The following is an 8616-nucleotide window of genomic DNA, read 5'->3' on the forward strand; positions in this document are numbered from 1 at the left end:
AATCTTCTTTCTACGCAGTTCCTTGATTTCTCAAGCCAGAATCTGCTTTGGTTATTCTTCACATGTCAAATCTGGTCGGATCTCCATTTCCTCGGGTGCAATGACATGTGAAGAATCCGATCGATACTTTCTAAGCATCGATACATAAAAATATTATGAATTTTGTCCAATTCCAAAGGTAATGCTAACTGGTAGGCTATCGGTCTGACTCTGTTTAAGATCTCATAGGGTCCAATGAATCTTGGACTTAATTTTCCTCTATGCCCAAAATACAATATCTTTTTCCAAGATGATACTTTAAAAAAAGACTTTATCACCTTCATGAAATTCAATCTCTTTCCACTTCAAATATGCATATGACTTTTGTCGATTAGATTCTATTTTGAGATTATCTTGAATTATCCTCACTTTATCCTCAACCTCTTTAAATAAATTAGGGCCAACCAGATCCCAATCTTTTAACTCGAACCAATTTAATGGTGTTCGGCACTTTCTCCCATGTAAAGCTTCATATGGAGCTATCTTGATGCTCGTTTGATAACTGTTGTTGTAGGCAAATTCTACTAAGGCAAATACTTTTCCCACAATCCCTCAAACTCAATCACACATGCCCTCAGCATATCCCCTAATATCCATATAGTCCGCTCTGATTGACCATCCTTCTGTAGATGAAAGGTTGTACTGAATTTTAATGGAGTACCCAAAGCTTTATGGAAAGAATTCAAAAATATTGATGTGAACCTTGGATCCCTGTCAGATACTATCGATACTGGCACTCCCTACAGTTGAACTATCTCTTTTATATACAACTCTGCATACTTGTCTAATAAATAGTTCATTCGCACTGGAATGAAATGTGCCGACTTAGTTAACCTATTAACTATCACCCAAATGAAATCCTTCTTGTTTGGTGTCAAAGGTAGCCCCATAGTGAGTCTTTCCCATTTTCATTCTGTAATTGAAATCGGTTGCAACAATCCTGAAGGCCCTTGATGTTCAGTTTTTACTTGTTGTCATGTTAGACATGTAACAACAAACTCAGTGATGGCTCTTTTCATACCCGACCAGAAATACCGACTCTTTAAATCATGATACATTTTGTTCCCGCATGGGTGCATAGTCATTGAACTAAAATGTGCCTCGGAAAGAATATATTTCTTCAACTAATCATCATGTGGAATTCATATTCTTCCTTGATAATACAGACATCCATCGGCCTTAACTTCAAAGTCTTTAGTCTCACCTTTTTCCACTTGTACCATCTTTTCCAAACATCTCTCGTCTTTCTTTTGTAGCTCTTTTATTTGATCTAGAAGCATTGACTTCATCCTTAATTTAGCCAATATTGCGCCATTTTCCTTTAAAGATAAGCATGCATCTAAAGTTCGCAAAACTGCAAAAGTCCTCCAACTAATTGTATCAACTACAACATTTGCCTTCCCTGGATAAAAATCAATGACCAAATCATAGTCCTTTAAGAGATCTATCCATGTTCTCTTTCTCAAGTTTAGCTCTTTTTGAGTCAACAAGTACTTTAGACTTTTATGATCCGTGTAGATATAGCACCATTCACCATACAAATAATGACTCCAAATCTTTAGAGCGAATACCACTACTGCCAATTCAAGATCATGTGTGTGATAATTTCTTTCTTGCTTGTTTAATTATCTGGAAGCATAATCTAGAACCTTACTTCTTGCATAAGTACACATCCCAACCCATAATGAGATGCATCGCTATAAACCACATACTCTTTACCAGACTTCGGTTGTACAAGCACTGGTGCTTCCGTTAAAATTCTCTTTAGAGTTTCAAAACTCTCATGGCACTTCTTGGTGCAAATAAATGGAACATATTTTCTCAAGAGCTTGTTCAATGGAGAAGCAAATCATCGAAAAGTTCGTCATGAACCTTCGATAATAACCAGCAAGTCCTAAGAAACTTCGAACCTTTGTAATATTCTTTGGAGGATTCCACTCCATGATCACCTGAACTATCTTAAGATCAACCCTTATGCCTTCTGTTAAGACCACATGACCGAAAAAAGCAACTTTTGATAGCCAAAACTCTCACTTTGATAGCTTGGTATATAACTTTTTCTTCTTAAGGATCTCAATCACAGTACGAAGGTGAACGTCATGCTCTTTCTTTTTCCTTGAATACACTAGAACGTCATCAATAAATACCACCACGAACTGATCCAAGTAAGGTTGAAATACTATGTTCATCAAATCCAGAAATGTTCCCAGAGCATTGGTCAAACCAAACGGCATCACCACAAATTCGTAGTGCCCATACCATTTTCTAAAAGTTGTCTCTGGAATATCCTGATAGAAGATCAACCTCAGAGAAAACTGCTTCTCCCTTAAGTTAATCAAACAAATCATCAATCCTCGGAAGAGGATACTTGTTCTTGATAGTCACTTTGTTTAACTGACGATAATCTATGCATAATCGCATGGATCCATCTTTCTTTTTCACATACAACACTAGTGCTCTCCTAGGTGTAACACTCGGTCTGATGAATGCTCGATCTAACAGCTCTTGAAATTAAGCTTTTAACTACCTTAATTCTGTATGGGCCATTCGATAAGGAGCCATCGAAATAGGATATGTACCTGGAAATATGTCAATACCTAACTCCACCTCTCTGTCTGGAGGAAATCCTGGTAATTTATTTGGAAACACCTCTGAATACTCTCGAACTATTGGGAATGTCTTCCAACTTAACTTCAACAACACTTGTATCTACTACATTCGCTAAAATTGCTTGACATCCTTGTGACAACAATTTCTTAGCAATAAAGGCTGAAATCACATTGGATAAGAATTTACCCTTTCTCCAATAAATATTATCTCTGAACCTTTTTTCATCATTTAAGAACAATCTCTTCAAACAAAAATCTACCTAAACATAGTAGGAAGATAACCAATCCATGCCTTGGATTATTCCAAATTCCTTAAAAGGTAATTCTAACATATTTGCAAAAAATTCTACTCCCTATACCTTTATCGGACAATCCTTACATATCTGACTAATCCCTACACTATGGCCCAGCGGATTGATTGTCACAATATCACTAGAAAAAGGATCTAAAGAGATTTATCTATCTCTAACCAGCTTTGCACTAATATAAGAGTAAGTAGAACCAGGATCAATCAACATAAAAATAGGTTCATCAAAGGTATAAAAGGTACATGCTATAATCTCTGGAGCATCTCGATCATCATCAGTCTTGATATGATAAATTCAGGAAGTAGTCTTGCCTTCTCGATTAGATGCAGCCTCAGACGTACCGGGTCTGTCTTTTTTTCTACCTTTACCCTTTTAGGGTCCTACTATAGACTGATCTGGGTATAGCTCTGGATGCTCCCTTTTAAAATGACCATCTTGTTTGCAGTGATAATATTTCCCTTCAGCATACCAGCATTGACTCGAAATCCTGAACCTCTGGTACCCGCTGAAGTTGTATAGGTCTGCTTTGATTTCCCTCCAAAAAATCCCTTTCTGTCAATGGATGCTAAGGAGGCTGAGCTTTTCTACTACTACTAACCTTTGTTGTGTTTGGAAAATGGTGCAGAGTATGAGCTTCCAAACCTTTTGCTTGCTTGAACCTTTTTCATCTCTAGGTCTTCAAGGTTAACCTTTCCATAGCTTTAGCCTTGTTTAATTCTTCTTAAAAATAAGTAAAATGATGAGAAATAATAATTATTTTATAACGAGGATCCAATCTAGAAATAAACCAATCAATTTTGGCTTTCTTCGTCGGAAGAAACTCTGATGCAAATTACCTCAATCTGTGGAACTCACATTCATACTCATAAATTGTTCTGCTTGATTGCTTCAAATTCAGGAACTTTTGCATCATTTCATTGACGAACACGTCCCCAATATACTTCTTCTTAAATTCCCTAAGGAAAAAGTCCTACATTATATGCTTAGGAGAGACTCGTGCGATAACTGTATTCCATCATACGCTAGCTTGCTCCATCAATAGACACACAACCCCTTCTAACTTTCCTTGATCATCACAAGTAATCCTGTTTAATATGTTCTTAACATCATTCAACCAGTAATCAACAGCCATTGGATTAGCGTCTGTATCACCTCGAAACTCAAGTGCCCTCATTTTCTTTAATTGTTTTGGAACTGATACTGGTGCCTGATCATTAATAATGTTATCCAGATCTTGTCAGAATAACCTCCGATCTTGGACATACATATCATGCTGATTTCGATTAGGCGACTCTACATTAGGCTGAGCAAGAGGTGGATTTTGGTTCACCTCATTACTCCCACTTTATGCAGGAGTAATACGCTCAGCTGCCCTACTAGACTCTTGATGATATGACATCTGAACACAGTCAAAACCATCTAACATTAGTAAGGAGTAACTTTACTAAATAATAAGCATCATAGCATATATACAACTATCAGTAAAATTTTTACATCCTAGTGGCATGTATACATTCTTAACTAAATTTAAATTTATTCCATGTCCAGAAATAGCTAAACATGTAGCTCTGATACCAATAAATGTAACACCTACAACCCTGTACACTTATGCCAATATAGGTTATAGATGTCATATTAATTACTTAAAACATTTTCCAACTCAAAAGTGATTTAGAATGTATTTATTTTAAATGAAATTATTACTATAAAATAGTAAATCACATAAAACTATTTAAGTATATTTAAAGCATATATTAACATAAAATACCTCCCGTATAATGATTAATACCATCCATAATGATATAGAGTAAAATAGTTTAGTTTAGACATTACAAACCAGCTTCCAAAATAGTTCACAGATCAACTAGGACATTCATAAGTATATGTCACTATCTAAGTCAAAATCAAATCAAATGATGTCTTACTGATATTGTAATATATTCCTTGATGCTTTATGTTGCTCTGTAATCCTTACTCCTACTCCGGGTTTTTACCTACGCGTGAAAATCATCACATGCTAAGTATATACTTAGTGAAACAATCATCAATAATAAACAGTGCAATACATCAATAATATGTGATCATACGTCATAATCAAATGTAGCATGATCACTTACCTACATAACTATTTAGTTGCTATAAAAAGCAAATAATGATGCAATAATAAATATTTTCAATAAACCATACCCCAAAATGTAGACCTTGAGGACCCTGAGTATACGAGTCAAATATATATATATATATGCATCGTAATGCTAGCTCGAGTATGACACATAAGGTCGTTTCCACCTTTTGTACAAGGTATACTTAAGTAAAGTCCTTAATATGACACATAAGATTGTGCCTAGTACATACTATAATTATACTTTAGTGTAATCCCGAATATGCATCCTGCTACTGGACTCTATGGCATGCCAACTATACCCTGTCCCTCAATAACTCACTTGGGCCTATAGTCTATTCTTGATTCATTCAATAACAATGTATCAATATCATTCAACATTTGGGCAGTTCATACCCAAATTAACGTTCATATATATATATATATCCATAAGTGATCAATACATTTGCATATAACCATTGACATATTACAACATATCAAACACATGATAAATGACAAATATTTTGCTAATGCATTTAAGGTAGACTCATCGCAAGTCTTCCTAATGATGTATAAACATCCATGATTATCATACATGTATTGCACTCACCTTGACACTTTATATAATGCAAAAATATTTTCCTCACTATGTTCCAAATTTAATCCTTTTTATGCTCAATTTACTTCGAACGTAAATTCAATCGTGATCTTATGGAGGAGCTCATGGCCTTGGAAGGAAAAAGATTAACAAGTTTCATTAAATGTTAGGTAAATTTCATGTTAATTTACATTTATTCAGTTAATTGAGAAAATACCAAATTATCCTTTATGAAACTTCATATTTACCATAAAACCAAGATACCTCAACCTTATCATCTTCCAAAAGTCAAATATGGACAAATTATTTCCCTCTTTACCTTTTTGCCCTTGTAATTTCCCAAAAATTACATTTTTGTCACTTTAATCCAACAATCCAAATTTAACATGAATTTAAATCCTCAAATCCAATGGTTTATTTTATTTTCCATCATTTTAAATTATGGAAGTAATATTTTAAGTCTAATTTTTCATCCTTCAATTTTTCTCAAATTTTCTATTCGATCCGATTTTCTGATTTCTTACTAGACTTTAACCCTTTCTAGTTTTCAACATCAAATCCGAATCAAGAATTCTTCCTTTATGGATTAAAAATTCTTTTTGGGAAAATTACCACTTAGGTCCCTAAATTTTTCCTTTATACTTTAACCATTAAACTTTCAAAAGTTATATTTTAGTCACTAGCCAAAATATGGGGTATTACACTCCAATTCCCGTAGCGACATGGTTTAAGTTCTAAAAAGGGACTCGAATTCTCCTTGATGGTGCCCCTTGGGCTTGCCAAACCCTCGATCCTGAACTCATCATAAGTTTATGCAGATCGAGTTAAACTCGAGAGGATACATTCTTCTATGTCTCTGTGAAAACTAAATTCATACGAATACATAAAGTGCATAAACCCCGGAGGCTAATTGCAGGCCTATACGAGGATAACTCTTACGAAGGCGTCACTTTCACCCCCACTTAAAAGGTTAGAGCTCGGCTATAGAGCCAGAGATGTTTTTTAAAAGATCTGAAAACACTGAAAGAAAAAATTAGTAAAACTATTTATTTGAAGAAAAAAATAATCAAAGGTAAACAAAAGGGATAAAAAATAAATTTAAATTTAAATTTACCATTTTCTCTTAAGAAGACAACCGGATAATTGATTTTGGCCTGAATCTCAAAGTCCTCAGTAGAGTCGCCAAGTTGTCGCAACAGTCCTTCTAGTGGCCCGGGTTCATGTTCTGACTTTGGATTTGATGATGAAGTCGCCACATATAATTTTGAATTAGGTAGATCAGACACCGACTTACCATTTACTGAATCTATGTCTTACCAGAGAATTTTCGTACTTTGGAGTCGATTACAATCGAGGAAGGATGAGTACCCCATAATTTCCTTTTTAATACCATTCGATTACCATGTTGTCTTAATTGCAAAATTATAAGTTTAAAATAAAAATTTAGATTCGATTCGATTTATTTGCCTTTGACGAACTTTGAATTTCAATTTGGGTCCCTTTAAAAATATAAAATCAATGTTAAAAAATAGTAATTAGTGGAGAAAATATTAATAATAAAAAATGCTTCAAAACTAAAAAAAATAAATCAGGGTACTAATTATAATAAAAAAAAATAAAGGGATCAAATTAAAAAAAATGGAATTTAAGGGAAAAATTATAGGTGGTGACCAGATTGATTTACACATCAAAATTTGGGGGACAACACGCGTAATTTAAGAATCCATTATTTGTAACTTGATCCCCCATATATAAATCCCATTTGAGCTCATTTCTCCCTCATTTGTAACATTTCACATAAATATAAAGCCTCAAATTACTCTCAACTCTCTTCTCTCTCCCTAGTCACTATCTCCTCAAGCCATCTCCTGATTCTCGTTCGGCCACCGCTTACCCGTCACTTCGACAACTGCTCACAAGTCACTTCGATCACCATCCACGGTGGTCAGAGACCTAAAACTACACTGTTTGAAAGCCCACACATCCCTAAACTTGAATTCGACCTCTAAACCATAAAGGGGAACCCCAATCACCGTAGATATAGCTGAATAGGTCTTGAGTTTACCTTCATTCATGGCGACAATTGAACTTCCCCACCGTTTTCTCTTCTTCTCTAAGAGCTTTTCTTCGCAACGACCAAGGCCTTCGTGTTCTTCTCTCTATTTTTTTTCTTTTTTTATGGTTTGTATTTCACATCTTCTCTCATTCCTCTCTTCACAAGTAGTTTATATAGTGGGCTTTGAGGGGGCATAATCCTTCAAAGATAATATTTTTGACATCCCAATTATCCTAAAGATTATTAGGATTTAATTTTGATTGTTGCCTTGGCTTGATTTGTTCCTTTTTTGGGTTCAATCTTGTCTTTCATGTTTTGTTATCATGCATGAGTATTTTTTACCATTTTGTTTTGATGTATTTTTTGCATGATTCTTGATTTGCTTGATTCTCGTGATTGCTCTCGAGTTGGTTCTTGCCATATTTTTTTTGGAAATGGTTATGTTTAGTTCTTTCTGGTGCATGGGACTTATTTCACTGGGGCGTGGTTTCCACGCGCCACTGGTCGGTGACTTTCTAGCTTCTAGAACATTATGGGATTTGATATTGGCCATTGGATTGGTTGCAGATCCAACGGTCCAAATATGGCTGCGCAAGTGTGCGTCATTTAGGGTTTTAAAACCCTTGATTTGCTTTGATCCTTGTAGCTCATTCATGCCCTGGTCATGCAGTTGTCCTTCACGCGACGTTTAATGAACATGACAAAACCCTAGGGGTTCTTCTATTGGGTCAGACAATTGGGCCTCTTGCATGACTTATTGGACTTCCAATCGACTAGCTTGCTGGGTCAGGCTTACTACTCAGTTCGGGCTCTTAAACCTCAACTAAATCGTGACTTCTTTTAGACTAAACTTTTATTGGACCTAAATCAAAGTTGAAATAAAAAATTAAATTAAATTAATAATT

Source organism: Hibiscus syriacus, unplaced genomic scaffold (genome assembly GCF_006381635.1).
Source record: "Hibiscus syriacus cultivar Baekdansim isolate YM2019G1 unplaced genomic scaffold, ASM638163v2 tig00110345_pilon, whole genome shotgun sequence".
Lineage (NCBI taxonomy): Eukaryota > Viridiplantae > Streptophyta > Magnoliopsida > Malvales > Malvaceae > Hibiscus > Hibiscus syriacus.